General features: G+C 43.4%; 12 pseudogenes; all 12 read left to right on the top strand.

Annotated features, from left to right (window-relative positions):
• The first annotated feature begins 211 nt into the window (after positions 1-211).
• On the top strand, positions 212-330 carry LOC148266800 (5S ribosomal RNA; annotated as a pseudogene).
• A 1,207-nt stretch (positions 331-1,537) lies between these two features.
• Positions 1,538-1,656, top strand: LOC148266799 (5S ribosomal RNA; annotated as a pseudogene).
• Positions 1,657-2,005: 349 nt separating this feature from the next.
• Positions 2,006-2,124, top strand: LOC148266798 (5S ribosomal RNA; annotated as a pseudogene).
• A 1,659-nt stretch (positions 2,125-3,783) lies between these two features.
• Positions 3,784-3,902, top strand: LOC148266797 (5S ribosomal RNA; annotated as a pseudogene).
• A 350-nt stretch (positions 3,903-4,252) lies between these two features.
• LOC148266796 (5S ribosomal RNA) lies at positions 4,253-4,371 on the top strand (annotated as a pseudogene).
• Positions 4,372-5,550: 1,179 nt separating this feature from the next.
• LOC148266795 (5S ribosomal RNA) lies at positions 5,551-5,669 on the top strand (annotated as a pseudogene).
• Positions 5,670-8,335: 2,666 nt separating this feature from the next.
• Positions 8,336-8,454, top strand: LOC148266794 (5S ribosomal RNA; annotated as a pseudogene).
• A 4,410-nt stretch (positions 8,455-12,864) lies between these two features.
• Positions 12,865-12,983, top strand: LOC148266793 (5S ribosomal RNA; annotated as a pseudogene).
• Positions 12,984-15,171: 2,188 nt separating this feature from the next.
• Positions 15,172-15,290, top strand: LOC148266792 (5S ribosomal RNA; annotated as a pseudogene).
• A 1,427-nt stretch (positions 15,291-16,717) lies between these two features.
• Positions 16,718-16,836, top strand: LOC148266791 (5S ribosomal RNA; annotated as a pseudogene).
• Positions 16,837-17,178: 342 nt separating this feature from the next.
• On the top strand, positions 17,179-17,296 carry LOC148266790 (5S ribosomal RNA; annotated as a pseudogene).
• Positions 17,297-19,044: 1,748 nt separating this feature from the next.
• LOC148266789 (5S ribosomal RNA) lies at positions 19,045-19,163 on the top strand (annotated as a pseudogene).
• Positions 19,164-19,284: the final 121 nt, after the last annotated feature.

The following is a 19,284-nucleotide window of genomic DNA, read 5'->3' as shown; positions in this document are numbered from 1 at the left end:
TAAGAGTGTTATTACAAGTATCTTACATAGTAGAACAACGAAAATAGAGGTGCAGTAGGCGGTTCGTTAATATGGGCGTAAGTCGAGGCGTCGGTGCATTTTGTTTGATATTAGAATTAAAAGTAGAGGTGTTGTGTGCGTGCACAGTGAAACAAATGACAGAAGCAGGGAGAGAAGGAGAAGGGGTATATACATTAGCACAGAATGCGACCAGTGCGATCATACCAGCATTAATGCAACAGATCTCATCAGAACTCCACAACTAAGCATGCTTGGACGAGAGTAGTACTAAGATGGGTGACCTCCTAGGAAGTTCTTGTGTTGCACCTGTCTTTTTATGGACGAGGCATTAAATGTTACGTGCAACCAGAGACACGGTCTGCCGGCTCATTTGCCGGCGTGAGTAGCGGCGTCGTGGTATTTATCTTAATATTTTTCATGCATTCATTTATAGTCCACCATGTGATAAGAGTGTCATTATGACCATCTTACATAGTAGAACAATGACAAAAGAGATGAGACGGGCAGTCCGTTCATCTGGGCATGAGTCGAGACGCCGGAACATTTTGCTTGATATTAGAAGTAGAAGCAGTGGTGTGGTGTGCGCGCACAACAAAATAAATGATGGGAGGGGGAAGGGAAGGAAAAGGGATAGATGTATTTGTAGCGCAGAATGGTATGGGTGCGATCATACAAGCACTAATCACCGTATCCCATCAGAACTCCGTAGTGGGAAGACCTCGCGTTGCACCCATCTTTTTGAATATGGGACGTTAAATGTTATGCGTAACCGGATCCACGTTCTACTGGTTTATTTGACAGCGTGACTCGTAGTGCCAGGTTGCTTAATATTTTTTGTGCTTTCGTTTATAGTCCACCATATGACAAGAGTATTATTACGAGTATTTTACATAGTAGAACAACAAAAACAGAGGAGCGATGGGAAGTTCGTTCATCTGGGCATGAGTCGAAGCACCAGGTCATTTTACTTGATATTATAACTAGAAGCAGAGCTGAGGTGTGCGCGCACAGTGAAAAAAATGATGGGAGGGGAAGGGAAGGAGAAGGGGCACAAGCATTTGCAGTGCAAAATAGGACGGGTGCGATCATAACAGCACTATTGCACTAGATCCCACTAAAACTCGCAACTAAGCATGCTTGGGCGAGAGTAGTACTAAGATGGGTGACCTCTTACTCGTATTGCACCTATCTTTTTGTGAACGGGGGAGCCACTATCCGCCAGTTCATTCGCTAGCATGAGTCGTGGCGCCGGGGCATTTGGGTTAATATTTTTCGTGTATTCATTTATATTCCACTACATGAAAAGAGTGTTATTACGAGTATCTTAAATATTAGAACAACAAAAACAGAGGTGCGGTGGGCGGTCCATTCTACTGGGCGTGAGTCGAGGCACTAGGGCATTTCACTTGATATTAGAACTAAAAGCAGAGGAGCGGTATGCACGCACAGCGAAACAAATGATGGGAGAGGGGAGGAAAGGAGAAGGGGTATATGTATTTGCAGCGCGGAATGGAATGGGTGCGATCATACCAGCACTAATGCACCAGATCCCATCAGAACTCTGCAGTTAAGCGTGCTTGGGTGAGAGTCATACTGAGATGGGTGATCTCTTGGGAAGTCCTCATGTCCCACCCGTCTTTTTACAGACAGAGCGTTAAACGTTACGCACGATCGGAGCCATAGTCTGTCAGTTCATTTGTCAGCGTGAGTCGGGGCGCCGGGGTATTTTACTTAATATTTTTTGTGCATTCATTTATAGTCTTTCACTTGTAAGAGTTTCATTACGAATATTTTACATAATAAAATAATGAAAAATGAGGTATGACAAGCAGTCCATTTATCTGGGCGTGAGTCGAGGCACCGGGGCATTTCGTTTGATACTAAAATTAGAAGTAAAGGTGCGGTGTACACGCACAGTGAAACAAATGATGGAAGGGGGGAGGGAAAGAGAAAGGGCACATGTATTTGAAGCACGGAGTGAGATGGGTTCGATCATACCAACAATAATGCATCGGATCCCATCAGAACTCTGCAGTTAAACGTGCTTGGGCGAAAGTAGTACTAGGATGGATGATCTCCCGGGAAGTCCTCGTGTTGCACCCTTCTTTTCGCAGATGGGACACTAAACATTACGCGCAACGGTAGCCATGTTCCATAAGTTCATTCGCCAACGTGAGTCGCAGCGTGATGGCATTTTGCTTAATATTTTTTGTGCATTCATTTATAGTCCACCACATGATAAGAGTGTCATTATGAGCATCTTACATAGTAGAATAACGAAAAATAAGGTGCGGTGACCAGTCCGTTCATTTGGGCATGAGTCAATGCGCCATGGCATTTCACTTAATATTAGAACTAGAAGCAGAGGGGCGGTGTTCATGCACATCGATACAAATGATGGGAGGGGGGAGGGAAGTAGTAGGGGTACATGCATTTGGGCCCAAAATTGAATCCTATTAGAACTCCCCAATAAAGCGTGTTTGAATGAGAGTAGTACTAAGATTGGTGACCTCCTGGAAAATTTTTGTGTTGCACCCATCTTTTTGGGGAAGGGGCATTAAACATTACGTGTGATCGGAGCCATGGTCTGCTGTTTCATTCATCATGATAAAAGTGTCCTTACCAGCATTTTAAATAGTAAAACAACAAAAATAGATGTACAGCAGGCTGTCTATTCATCGAGGCATGAGTCGAGGTGCTGGGGTATTTCGCTTGATATTAGAACTAGAAGTAGAGGTGAGTTGTGCACGAACAGCGAAGCAAATGATAGGAGGGGGAGGGAAGGAGAAGGGTCACGTGCATTTGCAATGCGAAACAGGACGAATGCGATAAGACCATCACTAATGCATCGAATCCCATAAGAACTTTGCAGTTAAGTGTGCTTGGATGAGAATAGTACTAAGATGGTTGACCTCCTGGGAAGTCCTCGTGTTACATCCATCTTTATGCGGACGGAGCATTAAACGTTACACACAACCAGAGACACAGTCCACCGATTCATTTGTCGGCATGAGTCGTGGCACAGAGGCATTTTGTTTAATATTTTTCGTGCATTCATTTATAGTCCATCACAATATAAGAGTGTCGTTACAAGTATCTTACATAATAGGACAAAAAAAACTGAGATGCGGCGAGCGCTCCATTCATATGAGTATGAGTTAAGGAACCGGGGTATTTTACTCCATATTAAAACTAGAAGTAGAGGTACAGTGTGCGCACACACCGAAACAAATGACGAGAGGGAAGAGGGAAAGAGAAGGGGTACATGTATTTGCAGCTTAAAATGAGAACAATTCGAGCATACTAGCACTAATTCACCGGATCCCATCAGAAGTCCGCAGTTAAGGATGCTTGGGCAAGAGTAGTACTAGGATGGGTTACCTCCTGGGAAGTCCTCGTGTTGCACCCTTCTTTTTGCAGATGGGGTGTTAAACGTTGCGCAAGACTGGAGCGACAGTCTGCCGATTCATTTGCAAACGTAAGTCACAGGGTCGGAGCATTTTGCTTAATATTTTTCAGGCATTCAATTATAGCCCACCACGTAATAACATGTCATTTCGAGTATCTTACATAGTAGAACAGCGAAAGTAGAGGTGCAGCGGGTGGTCCATTCATCTGGGAATGAGTCAAGGCGCCAAAATATTCTGCTTGATATTAGAACTAGAAGGAGATGTGTGGTGTGCACGTACAGTGAAATAAATTATTGGGGGTGGGGGGGGTGGAAGGAGAAAGGGTATATGTATTTGCAGCACAAAATTGAATGGGTGCGATTATACCTGTACTAATTCACTAGATCTCATCTGAACTCTGCAGTTAAGCGTGCTTGGACGAGTGTAATACTAGGATGGGTGACATCTTAGAAAGTCCTCGTATTGCACCCTTCTTTTTGTAGACGAGGCGTTAAAAATTACGCGGGACAAGACCGATGATCCGTCGGTTCATTCACAAAAGTGAGTCACGATGTCGGATCATTTTGTTTGATATTTTTTGTGTATTCAATTATAGCCCACCACGTGATAAGAGTGTTATTACGAGCATCTTATATAATAGAACAACGAAAAATGAGGTGCGGCGGGCGGTCCATTCATTTGGACGTGAGTCGAGTCACCGGGGCATTTCACTTTATATTTGAATTAGAAATAGAGGTGCGATGTGCCCACATAATGAAACAAATGATGGGATGGGGGAGGGAAGGAAAAGGGTTATATGTATTTATAGTGCGAAATGGAACGGGTGCAATCGTACCAGCAATAATTCATCGGATCCCATCAGAACTCCGCTGTTAAGCGTGCTTGGATGAGAGTAGTACTAGGATGGGTGACCTCCTAGGAAGTCTTTGTGTTGTACACTTTTTTTTTCAGACAGAGCATTAAACATTATACGGGATCGAAGAAATAGTCCGCCAGTTCATTCGCAAATGTGAATCACGACGCTGGGGCATTTTACTTAATATTTTTCGTGCCTTCAATTATAGCCCACAACGTGATAAGTGTATCCTTACTAGAATCTTAAATAGTAGGACAACAAAAATAGATGTACAGCGAGCTGTTCGTTCATTTAGGCATAAGTCGAGGCATTGGGGCGTTAGACATTACGCACGATTAGAGCCATGGTCTGTCGGTTCATTTGTAAATGTGAGTCGCGGTGTCGGGGTATTTTACTTAATATTTTTTATGCATTTATTTATAGTCCTTCATGTGATAAGAGTGTTATTACGAGCATCTTACATAGTAAAACAATAAAAAAAAAGTTGCGGCAGACGGTCCGTTCATTTGGGCATGAGTCAAGCCACTAGGGCATTAGATGTTACACACGACCGGAGCCACGATCCGCCAATTCATTCACAAAATTGAGTCGCAGTGTCAGGATATTTTACTTAATATTTTTGGTTGATTCATTTATAGTCTTCCATGTGATAAGAGTGTTATTACAAGCATTTTACATAGTAGAACAACGAAAAACAAGGTGCGACGGACGATCTGTTCATCTGGGCATGAGTCGAGCCGCCGGGGGGTTTTCCTAGATAATAGAAATAGAAGCAGAGGTGCGATGTGCGCGCACAGCAAAATAAATGATGGGAGTGGGGAGGGAAAGAGAACGGGTAGATGTATTTGTAGTGCAAAATAGGGGGGGTACAATCACACCATCACTAATGCACCGGATCCCATATGAACTCTACAGTTAAGCATGCTTCAAATAGAGTAGTACTAGGATGGGTGACCTCCTGGGAAGACCTCGTGTTGTACCCATCTTTTTACAAACGGAGCGTTAAACGTTACGCGCGAGTGGAGCCACAGTCTTCCAGCATGAGTAACAGTGTCAGGGTATTTTACATAATATTTTACGTGCATTCATTTATAGTTCACCACGTGATAAGAGTGTAATTATGATTATTTTACATAATCATTGGGGCATTTTACCCGATATTAGAACATGAAGCAGAGGTGCGGTGTGTGTGCACATCGAAACAAATGGCGGGAGGGGGGGGGAAGGCGAAGGGGTATATGTATTTGCAGAGCGAAATGGAACGGGTGCAATCATACCAACACTAATTCACTGGATCCCATTAAAACTCCGTAATTAAGCGTGCTTGGGCGAGAGTAGTACTAGGATGGGTGACCTCCTTAAAAATTCTCGTATTGCACCCCTCTTTTTGCAGACGAGGCGTTAAACGTTACGCGGGACCAGAACAATGATCCGCCGATTCATTCACAAATGTGTCACAGCACCAAGGCATTTTGCGTAATATTTTTTATGCATTCAATTATAACCTACCACGTGATAAGAGCGTCATTACGAATATCTTGCATAGTAGAACAACGAAAATAGAGGTGCGGCGAGCAATCCGTTCATATGGGCGTGAGTCGAGGTGCTGGGGCATTTTGCTTGATATTAAAACTAGAAGCAGAGGTGAGGTGTGCGTGTACAATGATACAAATGATGGGAGGGGGAGGGAAGGAGAAGGGGCACATGCATTTGTAGTGCGCAATGGGACAAGTTCGATCAGACCAGCATTAATGCATCGAATCCCATAAAAACTCTGCAGTTAAATGTCTTTGGGTGAGAGTAGTACTAAGATGGTTGACCTCTTGGGAAGTTCTCATGTTGCACCGATTTGTTTGCACACGAGTCATTAAACATTACGTGCGACCGGAACAACGGTCCGCCAGTTCATTCACAAACGTGAGTCGCAGCGCTAAGGTATTTTGCTTGATATTTTTTATGCATTCATTTATAGTCCACCACGTGATAAGAGTGTCATTACGAGTATCTTACATTATAGAACAATGAAAATAGAGGGGTGGCGGACAATCCGTTCATCTTGGCTCAAGTCGAGGCACCGGGGTATTTCGCTCTATATTAGAACTAGAAGCAGAGGTACGGTGTGTGTGGACAGCGAAACAAATGACAGGAGTGGGGAGGGAAAGAGAATGGGTATATGTATTTGATGCGTGAAATGAAACGGGTACCATTATACTAGCACTAATGCACCGGATTCTATCAGAACTCCGCAATTAATCGTGCCTTGGCAAGAGTAGTACTAGAATGGGTGATCCTTGAAATTCTTCGTGTTGCACTCGTCATTTTACGAATGGAGCGTTAAACGTTACGCATGACTAGAGACACGGTCCACTGGTTCATTCTCCGATGTGAGTCGCAATGTTGGAAAATTTTGCTTTATATTTTTCGTGCATTTATTTGTAGTCCATCACAGGATAAAAGTGTCATTACAATTATTTTATATAGTAGAACAACGAAAATACAAGTGCGGTGGGCAGTCTGTTAATATGGGCGTGAGTTGAGGCACCGGGGCTTTTTGCTCTATATTAGAACTAGAAGCAGATGTGCAGTGTGCGTGCACAAGAAAATAAATGACGGGAGGGGGGAAGAATGGAAAAGGGGGGTATGTATTTGTAGCGCGGAATAGAACGGGTGTTATCATATAGCAGTGGTACACCGAATCCCATAAGAACTTTGTAGTTAAGCGTGCTTCGGCGAGCGTAGTACTAGGATGGGTGACTTCCTTGGAAGTCCTCGTAATGCACCTGTCTTTTTGTGGATGAAGCGTTGAACGTTACACGTGACTGGAGCTACAATCTATCGGTTCATTCGCCAGCGTGAGTCGCATCGCCAGGGCATTTTTTTTTTCTTTTTCGTGCATTCATTTATAGTCCACCACGGGATAAGAGTGTCATTACGAGCATCTTACATAGTAGAACAATGAAAAAAGAGGTGCGACAGCCGCTCCCTTCTTTCTGGGTGTGAGTTCAGGCACCGAGACATTACGTTTGATATTAGAACTAGAACTAGCGATGCGGTGTGCATGCACATTGAAACAAATGATGGGAGGGGGGAGGGAAGGAGTAGGGGTACATGCATTTGACCACAAAATGGGACGGGTGTGATCATGGTAGCCCTAATGTGTTGGATCCCATCAGAACTCGAAGCTAAGTGTGCTTGGGCGATAGTAGTAGTAAGATGGGTGACCTCTTAGGAGGTCCTCGTGTTGCACAAGTCGTTTTGTGAATAGGGGGTTAAACATTATGCGAGACTAGAGCCACAGTCTGGCAGATCATTCGTCAGCGCGAGTCACATTCCTAGGACATTTTGTTTAATATTTTTTGTGCATTAATTTATAGTCTACCACGTGATAAGAGTGTCATTACGATTATCTTAATTAATAGAACAACGAAAACAAAGGTGCGGCGGGTGGTCCATTCGTTTGGGCTTCAGTTGAGGAGCCGTGGCATTTTGCTTGATATTATATCTAGAAGTAGAGGTGAGGTACGCGCGCACAGCAAAACAAATGATGGAAGGGGGGAGGCAAGGAGAACGGGTATATGCTTTTATAGCACAAAATGGGACGGGTGCAATCATACAAGCACCAATGCACCGAATCCCATCAGAACTCGCAGCTAAGCATGCTTGGGCGAGAGTAGTACTATGGGTGACACCCTGGGAAGTTCTTGTGTTGCATCCATCTTGTTGTGGATGGGGCGTTAAACGTTACACGTGATCGGAGCCATAGTTTACCAGTTTATTCACTAGCGTGAGTCGTGGTGCTGGGGCATTTTACTTAATATTTTTCGTGCATTCATTTATAGCCTACCATGTGATAAAACCGGTATTATGAGCATCTTAAATAGTAGAAAAACAAAAACAAAGGTGCGGCGGGCGGTCTGTTCATCTGGGCGTGAGTCAGGTACCAGGGCATTTCACTTGATATTAGAACTAGAAGTAGAGGTTAGGTGCGCGCACACAACGAAACAAATGATAGGATGCAGGCACATGTATTCACAGTGCGGAATGATACGAGTGCGATCATATCAGAACTAATGCACCAGATCCCATCAGAACTTTGCAGTTATGCATGCTTGAGCGAGAGTAGTACTAAGAAGGGTGACCTCCTGGAAAGTTCTCTTGTTGCACCTGTCATTTTGCGGACGAGGCATTAAACGTTACATGCAACCGGAGACATGATACGTTGGTTCTTTAACTGGTGTGAGTCGCGGTACTGGAGCATTTTCCTTAATATTTTTTTTGAAATCATTTATAATCCATCATATGATTAGAGTGTTAGTACGAGTATATTAAATAATGAAAATAGAGGTACGGTGGGTGGCGTTCATCTGGGCATTAGTCGAGTCGCCAGGGTATTTTCCTTGATATTAGAACTAAAAGCAAAGGTGCGGTGTGTACCCATAGTGAAACAAATAACGGGAGGGGGGAAAGAATAAGAAGGGGTATATGTACATGTAGCACAGAATAGAACGGGTGTTGTCATACCAGCACTAAAGCATTGGATCCCATCAGAACTTTGCAATTAACCATACTTGGGCGAGAGTAGTACGAAGATGGGTGACCTCATAGGAAGTTCTTGTGTTGCACTTGTCTTTTTGCGGACGGAGTGCTAAACGTTACTCGCGACTGAAGACACGATCTGTCGATTCATTCGCCGGTGTGAGTAGCAGCGCCGATGCGTTTTACTTAATATTTTTTGTAAATTCATTTATAGTTCACCACATTATAAGAATGTCATTACGAACATTTTACATAATATAACAATGAAAACAGGGGTGTGGCGGGCAGTCCGTTCATCTGGGCATCAGTCGAGGCGCTAGGGCATTTCGCTTTATATTAGAACTAGAAACAGAGGTGAGGTGTGCGCGTACAGTGAAACAAATGATGGGAGAAGGGAGGGAAGGAAAAAGAGCATATGCATTTGCGGCGCGAAATGGGACGGATGCGATTATACCAGCACTAATGCACCAGAACTCCATCGTGTGGCGTGCTTGGGCGAGAGTAGTACTATGATGGGTGACCGCCTGGGAAGTTCTCGTGTTGTACCCATCTTTTTGTGGACAAGACGTTAAACATGATGCGCAACTGGAGACACAGTCTGCTAGTTCATTCGTCAATGTGAGTCGTGGGCCAGAATATCTTTCTTAATATTTTTTGTCCATTCATTTATACTCCATCACTAGATAAGAGTATCATTACAAGTATCTTAAATGATAGAACAATGAAAATAAAGGTGCGGCGGGCAATCTGTTTTTTCTAGGCATGAGTCGAGGTGCCGGAACAAGTCGATTGATATTATAACTAGAAGCAGATATGAGAGGTACGCACACAGTGAAACAAATGATGGGGGGAAGCAGAAAGGGAACATGCATTTATAGCACGAAGTGAGACAGGTTCGATCGTGCCAGCACTAATGCACCAGCCACCAAAACTCTGCAGTTAAACATGCTTGGGCGAGAGTAATACTAGGATAGGTGACCTCCTAGGAAGTTCTAGTGTTGTACCCTTTTTTTTATAGACGGGACGCTAAACGTTACGCGTAACCGTAGCCACGGTATACCAATTCATTCGCAAACGTGAGTTGCGACGCTGGAGCATTTTGCTTAATATTTTTCATGCATTCATTTATAGTCCAACATGTGATAAAAGTGTCATTACAAATATCTTATATAGTATAACAACGAAAAACAATGTGCGGGGGGAAGTCCATTCATCTGGGTGTGAGTCGAGGCACCATGACATTATGCTTGATATTAGAACTAGAAGCAGAGGTGCGGTATGTGTGCACATCAAAACAAATGATGGGAGGGGGGAGGGAAGGAGTAGGGGTACATGCATTTGAGCACAAAATTAGAAGTGTGCGATCATACCAACACACCCTTCTTTTTGAAAATGAGGCGTTAAATGTTATGCGAGACCGAAGTGGCGGTCCATTGGTTCATTTACAAACGTGACTCACGGCACCGGGAGCTTATTACTTAATATTTTTCGTGCATTCGATTTTAGCCAACCACGTGATAGAGTGTCATTACGAGTATTTTACATAGTAGAATAACGAAAAATGAGGTGCGACAAGCAGTCCAATCATCTAGACGTGAATCGAGCTACCTAGGCATTTTGCCTAATATTTTTCATGTATTCAATTATACCCCACTACGTGATAAGAATGTCATTACAAGTATCTTACATAGTAGAACAAAGAAAAATGAGGTGCGGCAAGCGGTCCGATCATCTAGACGTGAATCGAGCTGCCGAGCATTTCGTTTGATATTAGAACTAGAAGTCGAGGTGCAGTATGCGCGCACAGTGAAACAAATGACAGAAGGGGGGAAGGAAGGAGAAGGGGTATATGTATTTGCAGTGCGAAATGGAACGGGTGTGATCATACCAGCACTAATTAACCAAATCCCATAAGAATTCTACAGTTAAGCGTGTTAGGCGAGAGTAGTACTATGATGGCTGACCTCTTGGAAAATCCACATGTTGCACCCTTCTTTTTACAGACGGGACATTAAACGTTACGTGGGACCAAAGCGACGATCTGTCAGTTCGTTCGCAAACGTGAGTCACAGCGCTGGAGCATTTTGCTTAATATTTTTCATGCATTCAATTATAGCACGCATCGTGAAACAAATAGAACTGGTGCGATCATACCAGCACTAATTCACTGGATCTCATCAGAACTTCGCAGTTAAGCTCGTGTTACACCATTCTTTTTGCAGATGGAGTGTTAAACATTACAGGGGGCTAGAGCGACGGTCCACCAGTTCATTCGCAAACATGACTCACAGTGCCGAGGCATTTTACTTAATATTTTTCGTGCTTTCAATTATAACCCACCACGTGATAAAAGTGTCATTACAAGTATCTTACATTGTAAAACAATGAAAAATGAGGTGCGACAGGCAGTCCTATCATCTGGGCGTGAGTCGAGCTGCCAGGGTATTTCGCTTGATATTAGAACTAGAAGCAGAGGTGTGGTGTGTGCGCACAACGAAATAAATGACGAGACGGGGGAAGGAAGGAGAAGGGGTATATGTATTTGTAGCGAGAAATAGAACGGATGGAATCATACCAGCACTAATTCACCGACTCCCATCAGAACTCTACAGTTAAGTATGTTTGGGCAAGAGCAATACTAGGATGGTTGACCTCCTGGAAAGTTCTCGTGTTGCACCCTTCTTTTTACAGACGAGGCGTTAAATATTGTGCGGGACCCTAGCGAGAATCTGTCAGTTCATTCGCAAACGTGAGTCACAACGTCGGGGCATTTGCTTAATATTTTTTGTGCATTCAATTATAGCACGCACAGCAAAACAAATGACAGGAGGGGGGAGGGAAGGAGAAGGGGTATATGTATTTATAGCACAAAATGGAATGGGTGCAAACATACCAATACTAATTCACTAGATCCCATAAGAACTCTGCAGTTAAGCTCGTGTTGCACCCTTCTTTATGCAGACGAGGCGTTAAACGTTACGCAGGACTAGAGTGACGGTCCGCTGGTTCATTCACAAATGTGAGTCAAGGAGCTAGGGAATTTTACAAAATATTTTTTGTGCATTCAATTATAGCCCACCACGTGATAAGAGTCTCATTATGAGCATCTTACATAGTAAAACAGAAAAAAAACGCGGTGCGGGGGGGCTGTCTGATCATCTGGGCATGAGTCGAGCCCCCGGAACATTTCGCTTGATATTAGAATTAGAAGCAGAGGTGCGGTGTGCCCCCACAATGAAATAAATGAGGGGAGGGGCGATGGAAGGATAAAGGGTATATGTATTTGTAGCACAAAATGGAGTGGGTGCGATCACACCAGCACTAATGCACCGGATCCCATATAAACTCTGAAGTTAAGTATGCTTGGGTGAGAGTAGTACTAGGATGGCTGGCTTTCTCTGAAGTCATTGTGTTGCACCTTTCTTTTTACAGGCGGGGCGTTAAATGTTACGCGAGATCGGAGTTACTATCCGTTGGTTCATTTGAAACGTGAGTCACAGCACCGGGATATTTTGCTTAATATTTTTTGTGCATTCAGTTATAGTATGCATAGTGAGACAAATGATGGGACGGAGGAGGGGAGGAGAAGGGGTATATGTATTTGTAGCACAAAATAGGATGGGTACAAATATACCAGCACTAATTCTCCGGATCCCATCAGAACTCCGTAGTTAAGCTCGTGTTGCACCCTTCTTCTTGCAGATGGGGTATTAAACATTACGCGGGACTAGAGCGACGGTCCACTGGTTTATTCGCAAACGTGAGTCAAGGCACTAGGGCATTTTGCTTAATATTATTTGTGTATTTATTTATACCAAACCACGTGATAAGAGTGTCATTACGAGTATCTTACATAGTAGAACAACGAAAAATAAGGTGTAGCAGGCGGTCCGATCATCTGAGCGTGAGTCGAGCCATCAGGGCATTTTACTTGATATTAGAATTAGAAGTAGAGGTGCGGTGTGCGCGCACAGCAAAATAAATGACGAAAGGGGTGAGGGAATAAGAAGGGGTATATGTATTTGCAGCACAAAATAGGGTGGGTGTGATCACAGCAGCATTAATGCACCGGATCCCGTATGAACTCTGTAGTTAAGTATGCTTGGGCAAGAGTAGTACAAAGATAGGTGACCTCTTGGGAAGACCTCGTGTTGCACTCATCTTTTTGCAGACAAGGCGTTAAACATTATGAGCGATTAGAGCCATAGTCTGTCAACGTGAGTAACGGCGACGAGACATTTTGCTTAATATTTTTTATGCATGCATTTATATTCCACCACGTGATAAGAGTATAATTACGATTATTTTACATAGTAGAATAATAAAAAATGAGGTTCAAAGGGTGGTCCATTCATCTAGAGTGAGTCAAGTCACCGGGGCATTTCTTTTGATACTATAACAAGAAGTAGAGGTGCAGTATTCACGCACAGCGAAACAAATGATGGGAGAGGGGAGGGAAGGAGAAGGGGTATATGTATTTACAGTGCAAGGTTGAACAGGTACGATCATACCAACACTAACGGATCTAATTAGAAACCCACAGTTAAGCGTGCTTGTGCGAGAGTAGTACTAGCATGGATGTGACCTCCTAGAAAGTCCTCTTTTTTCACCCGTCTTTTTGCGAAGGGGGCGTTAAATGTTACGCACGACTGGAGCCACAGTCCACTAGCATGAGGCACAGGGCTTGGTTATTTTGCTTAATATTTTTTGTGCATTTTTTTATCATCCACCAAATGATAAGAGTGTTATTATGAATATCTTACATAGTAGAACAGCGAAAATAGAGGTGCAGTGGGCGGTCCATTCATCTGAGCGTGAGTCAAAGCGCAAGTGCGGTTCTCTCTATATTAGAATTAGAAGTAGAGGTGCGGTGTGCATGCACAGCAAAACAAATGACAAGAGTGGGAAGGAAGGACAAAGGGTATATGTATTTGATACCAAAATGGAACGGGCGTCATAATAGTAGCACTAATGCACCGGATCCTATCAAAACTCTGCAGTTAATCGTGTTTTGGCGAGAGTAGTACTAGGATGGGTAATCTTGGGAATTTCTCGTGCTGCACTCGTCATTTTGTTGATGGGGCGTTAAACATTACGCGCGACTGGAGACACGATCTGCTGATTCATTCGCCGGCGTGAGTCACAGCGCTGGGACATTTTGCTTAATATTTTTCATGCATTTATTTATAGTCCATTACGGGATAAGAGTGTCATTACGAGCATCTTACATAGTTGAAATATGAAAACAGAGGTACAGTGGGTAGTCCGTTAATCTGGGCATGAGTTGAGATGTCGGAGTATTTTGTTCTATATTAGAACTAGAAACAGAGGTGCGGTGTGCGCGCATAGTGAAACAAATGATGGAAGGGGTGAGGGAAGGAGGAGGATATGTATTTGCAGCACGGAATGGGAGGGGTGCAATCATACTAGTACTAATGCACCGGATGGCATTAGAACTCTGCAATTACACGTGCTTCGATTATATTAGCAATAACATAGGTGACCTCCTAGGAAGTCCTCGTATTGCACCTGTATTTTCACACACGGGGCGTTAAATGTTATGCCCTGGAGCCACGGTTCGTCGATTAGATCACAAACGTGAGTATTAGCGCCGGAGAATTTTGCTTAATATTTTTTGTGCATTCATTTATAGTCCATCACGTGATTAGAGTGTCATTAGGAGCATCTTACATAGTAGAATAACAAAAAACAAGGTGCGACGGGCAGTCCTTTCATCTAGGCATGAGTTGAGCCACCGAAACATTTTACTTAATATTAGAATTAGAAGCAAATGTGCGATGTGCGCACACAACAAAATAAATAACGGGAGGGGTCAGGGAAGGAAAAGGAGTATATGTATTTGCAGCACAAAATGGAAAGGGTGTGATCATACCAGCACTAATGCATCAGATCCCATCAGAACTCAACAGTTAAGCGTGCTTGGGCAACAGTAGTCCTTGGATTGGTGACCACCTGGGATGTTTTCGTGTTGCACCCGTCTTTTTTGCAAATAGGGTGTTAAACTTTACACGCGATCGGAGCCACGATCAGCCGGTTCATTTGTAAAAATGAGTCGCGGCGCTAGAACATTTTGCTTAATATTATTTGTGTATTCATTTATAGTTCACGACATCATAAAAGTGTCATTACGAGCATCTTACATAGTAGAACAACAAAAAAAGAGGTATGGTGGGCGGTCCTTTCATCTGGACGTGAGTCGAGGGGCCGTGGCATTTCACTTGATATTAAAAATAGAAGAAGAGGTACATTATGTGTGCACAGCGAAACAAATGATGCGAGGGGGAGGAAAGGGGAAGGTGCGCATGCATCTATAGCGTGGGATAGGACGAGTGCAATCATACCAACACTAATGCACCAGATCCCATAAGAACTCTACAGTTAAGTGTGCTTGGGCGACAGTAGTACGAAGATGGTTGACCTCTTGGGAAGTTCTCGTGTTGCACCCATTTTTCTACAGACGGGGCATTAAACGTGACACGCGACTGGAGATACGGTCCATCGGTTCATTCGCTAGAGTGAGTCGTGCTGCATGGGCATTACGTTTAATATTTTTCATGCAGTTAAACATGTTTAGACGATAGTAGTACTAGGATGGTTGACCTCCTCGGAAGTCCTCGTGTTGCACCCATCTTTCTGCGCGACCGTAACCACAATCTGTCGGCGGGAGTCACAGTGTCGGAGTATTTTACTTTCGTGCATTAATTTATAGTCTACCACGTGATAAGAGTATCATTATGAGTATCTTAATTAGTAAAACAACAAAAATAGACGTGCGACGGGCGATTTGTTCATCTGGGCGTGAGTCGAGGTGCTAGGTTATTTCACTTGATATTAGAACTAGAAGCAGAGGTGACGTGTGCGGGCACAACGAAACAAATGATTGGAAGGGGGAGGAAATGAGAAGGGGTATATGTATTTGCACCGCGAAATGGGAAGGGTACAATCATACCAGCACTAATGCACCGGATATCGTTAAAACTTCGCAGTTAAGCATGCTTTAGCAAGTGTAGTACTAGGATGGGTGACCTCCTGAAAATTACTCATGTTGCACCCTTCTTTTTACGGTTGGGGTGTTACATGTTATGTGCGACCAACGACACTGTTCGCTAGTTCAATCACTAGCATGAGTCGCAGCGTTGGGGCATTTTGCTTAATATTTTTCGTGCATTCATTTATAGTCTATCACAAGATAAGAGTGTCATTACAAATATCTTACATAGTAGAACAATGACAATATAGGTGCGGTGGGCAATCCATTCATCTAGACATAAGATGATTTACCGAGGTATTTCGCTCTATATTAGAACTAGAAGCAGATGTGCGGTGTGCGTGTACAGCGAAACAAATGACGGGAGGGGAGAGGGAAGGAGAAGGGATATATGTATTTACAGCGCGGAATGGAAGGGGTTCGATCATACCAGCACTTATTCACCTGATCATATCAGAATTCTACAGTTAAGCGTGCTTAGGCGAGAGTAGTACTAGGATTGGTGACCTACTAAGAATTCCTCGTGTTGCAACCATCTTTTTACAGATGGAGTATTAAACGTTACGCGGGACCAGAGCCACAATCCGCCTGTTCATTCGCAAACGTGAGTCTTGACGTTGGGGTATTTTTATTAATATTTTTTGTGCATTTATTTATAGTCCACTATATGATAAGAGTGTCATTACGAGTATCTTACATAGTAGAACAACGAAAATAGAGGTGTGGCTGGCGATCCATTCATTTAGGCGTGAGTCGAAGTGCTAGGGCATTTTGCTTGATACTAGAACTAGAAACATAGCTGCGGTTTGCGCACACAGCGAAATAAATGATAAGAGGGGGGAGGGAAGGAAAAGGGGTATCTGTATTTGAAGCGCAAAATGGGAAGGGTGCGATCATACTAGCACTAATACACCAGATCTCATCAGAACTCCGCAATTTAGTGTGCTTGGGAAAGAATAGTACTAGGATGGGTGACCTCTTGTGAAGTACTCATGTTGCACCCGTCTTTTGTGGACATAAATGATATGTGCAAGATACGCGCGATAGGAACCACAATCTGCCGGCATGAATCGGGTCGCCAGAAAATTTTTCTTAATATTTTTCGTGCATTCGTTTATAGTCTACCATGTGATAAGAGTGTCATTATGAGCAACTTACATAGTAGAATAACGAAAAACGAGGTGCGGTAGACGGTTCGATTCATCTCGGCATGAATCAAGGCGGTGGTGTATTTTGCTTCATATTAGAACTAAAAACAGAGGTACGGTATGCGCACACAGCAAAACAAATGATGGAAGGGGGAGGGAAGGAGATGTGGTATATGTATTTACAGTGCGAAATAGAAGGGGTGCGATCATACCAGTACTAATGCACCGGATCCCATCGAACTCCACAGTTAAACGTGTTTGGGGGAGAGTAGTACTAGGATGGGTGACCTCCTAAGAAGTTCTCATGTTGCACCCGTCTTTTTGCGGACGGGCCGTTAAATGTTATACATAACCGAAGACACGGTCCACCAGTTCATTCACCAATGTGAGTCGCAATGTCGGGGCATTTTACTTAATATTTTTCATGTATTTATTTATAGTCCATCACGAGATAAGAGTGTCATTATGAGTATCATACATAGTAGAATAATGAAAATAGAGGTACGGCGTGCGATCCGTTCATCTAAGCAAGAGTTGAGGCACCAAGGCATTTCGCTCTATATTAGAACTAGAAACAAAGGTTCAATGTGCGTGCACAGCAAAAAAAATGATGGGAGTTGGGGGGAAAGAGAAGTTGTATATGTATTTGTAGCACAAAATTGAAGGGGTGTGATCATACCAGCATTAATGCACCGAATCTCATCAAACTCCGCAGTTAAGCGTGTTTGGGCAAGAGTAGTTCTAGGATGGGTGACCTCCTGGGAAGTCCTCGTGTTTCACTTGTCTTTTTGCAGATGGGACGTTAAACATTATGCGAGACTGGAGTAACAGTCCTCCGGAGTGAGCTGCGATGTTGAGACATTTTACTTAATATTTTTCGTGCATTCATTTATAGTCCACCACGTGATGATAGTTTTATTACGAGCATCTTACATAGTGGAACAACGAAAAATGAGGTGCGGTTGGCGGTCCGTTCATTTGAGCGTGAGTTGAGGCACCGTGGCATTTTGCTTGATATTAGAACTAGAAGCACAGGTGCGGTGTGCACACACAACGAAAAAAATGACGGGAGGGGGGAAGCAGTAGAAGGGTTTTTTGCATTTGCAATACGAAATAGTACTGGTGCGATGATACCACCACTAACATACCATATTTGATCAGAACTCTGATATTAAGCATACTTGGGCAAGAGTAGTATTAGGATGGGTGACCTCTTGGAAAGTACTCATGTTGCACACATCTTTTTATAGATAGGACGTTAAATGTTACGAGCAACCGGAGTCACGGCAACCGGAGTCACGGTCCGCCGGTTTATTCGCCAGCGTGAGTCGTGGCGCCATGGCATTTAGTTTAATATTTTTCAAGCATTCATTTATAGTCCACCATGTTGTAAGAGTGTCATTGCGAGTATCTTATAAATTAGAACAATAAAAATAGAGGTGTTGCGGTAAGCCTATTCATCGGGACATCAGTTGAGGCGTCAGGGCAATTCACCTGATATTAAAACTACAAGCAAAGGTGCGGTGTGCGCGCACAATGAAATAAATGATGGGAGGGGGAGGGAAGGAGAATGGGTACATATATTTGTAGCGCGAAAATGTATGTGTTATCATACCAGCACTAATGCAACAGATCCCATCAGAACTCAACAGCTAAGCTTGCTTGGATGAGAGTAACACTAAGATGGGTGACCTCCTGCAAAGTTCTCGTGTTGCACTCGTCTTTTTACGGATAAGACATTAAACGTTATGCATGATCGGAGCTACGGTATGCCAGTTCATTCGCTAGCATGAGTCGCGATGCTAGAGCGTTTATCTTAATATTTTTTATGTATTCATTTATAATCCACCAGGTGATAAAAGTGTCATTACGAGCATCTTACATAGTAAAAAAATTGAGGCGCGGTGGGCAGTTCGTCAATCTGGGTGTGAATCGAGGTGTAGGGACATTTCGCTTGATATTAGAACTAGAAGTAGAGGTGAAGTGTGCGCGTATAGCGAAACAAATGATAGGAGTGGGAGGGAAGGAGAAGGGGGTATATGTATATGCAGCGCAGAATGGAACTGGTGCGATCATACCAGCATTAATGCACCGGATCCTATCAGAACTCCGTAGTTAGGCGTGCTTGGGCAAGAGTAGTACTAGGATGAGTAACTTCCTTGGAAGTCCCCGTGTTGCACCCGTATTTTTGCGGATGGGGCATTAAACGTTACACGCGACCGAAGCTGCGATCCATCGATTCATTCGTCACCATGAGTCGCAGCACCGGGATATTTTGCTTAACATTTTTTATGTATTCATTTT

This window comes from Carica papaya, chromosome 3 (assembly GCF_054855325.1).
Source record: "Carica papaya isolate Zhongbai chromosome 3, ASM5485532v1, whole genome shotgun sequence".
Lineage (NCBI taxonomy): Eukaryota > Viridiplantae > Streptophyta > Magnoliopsida > Brassicales > Caricaceae > Carica > Carica papaya.
The sequence above is the reverse complement of the archived record's forward strand: the minus strand, read 5'-3'. Positions and strand labels throughout refer to the sequence as shown.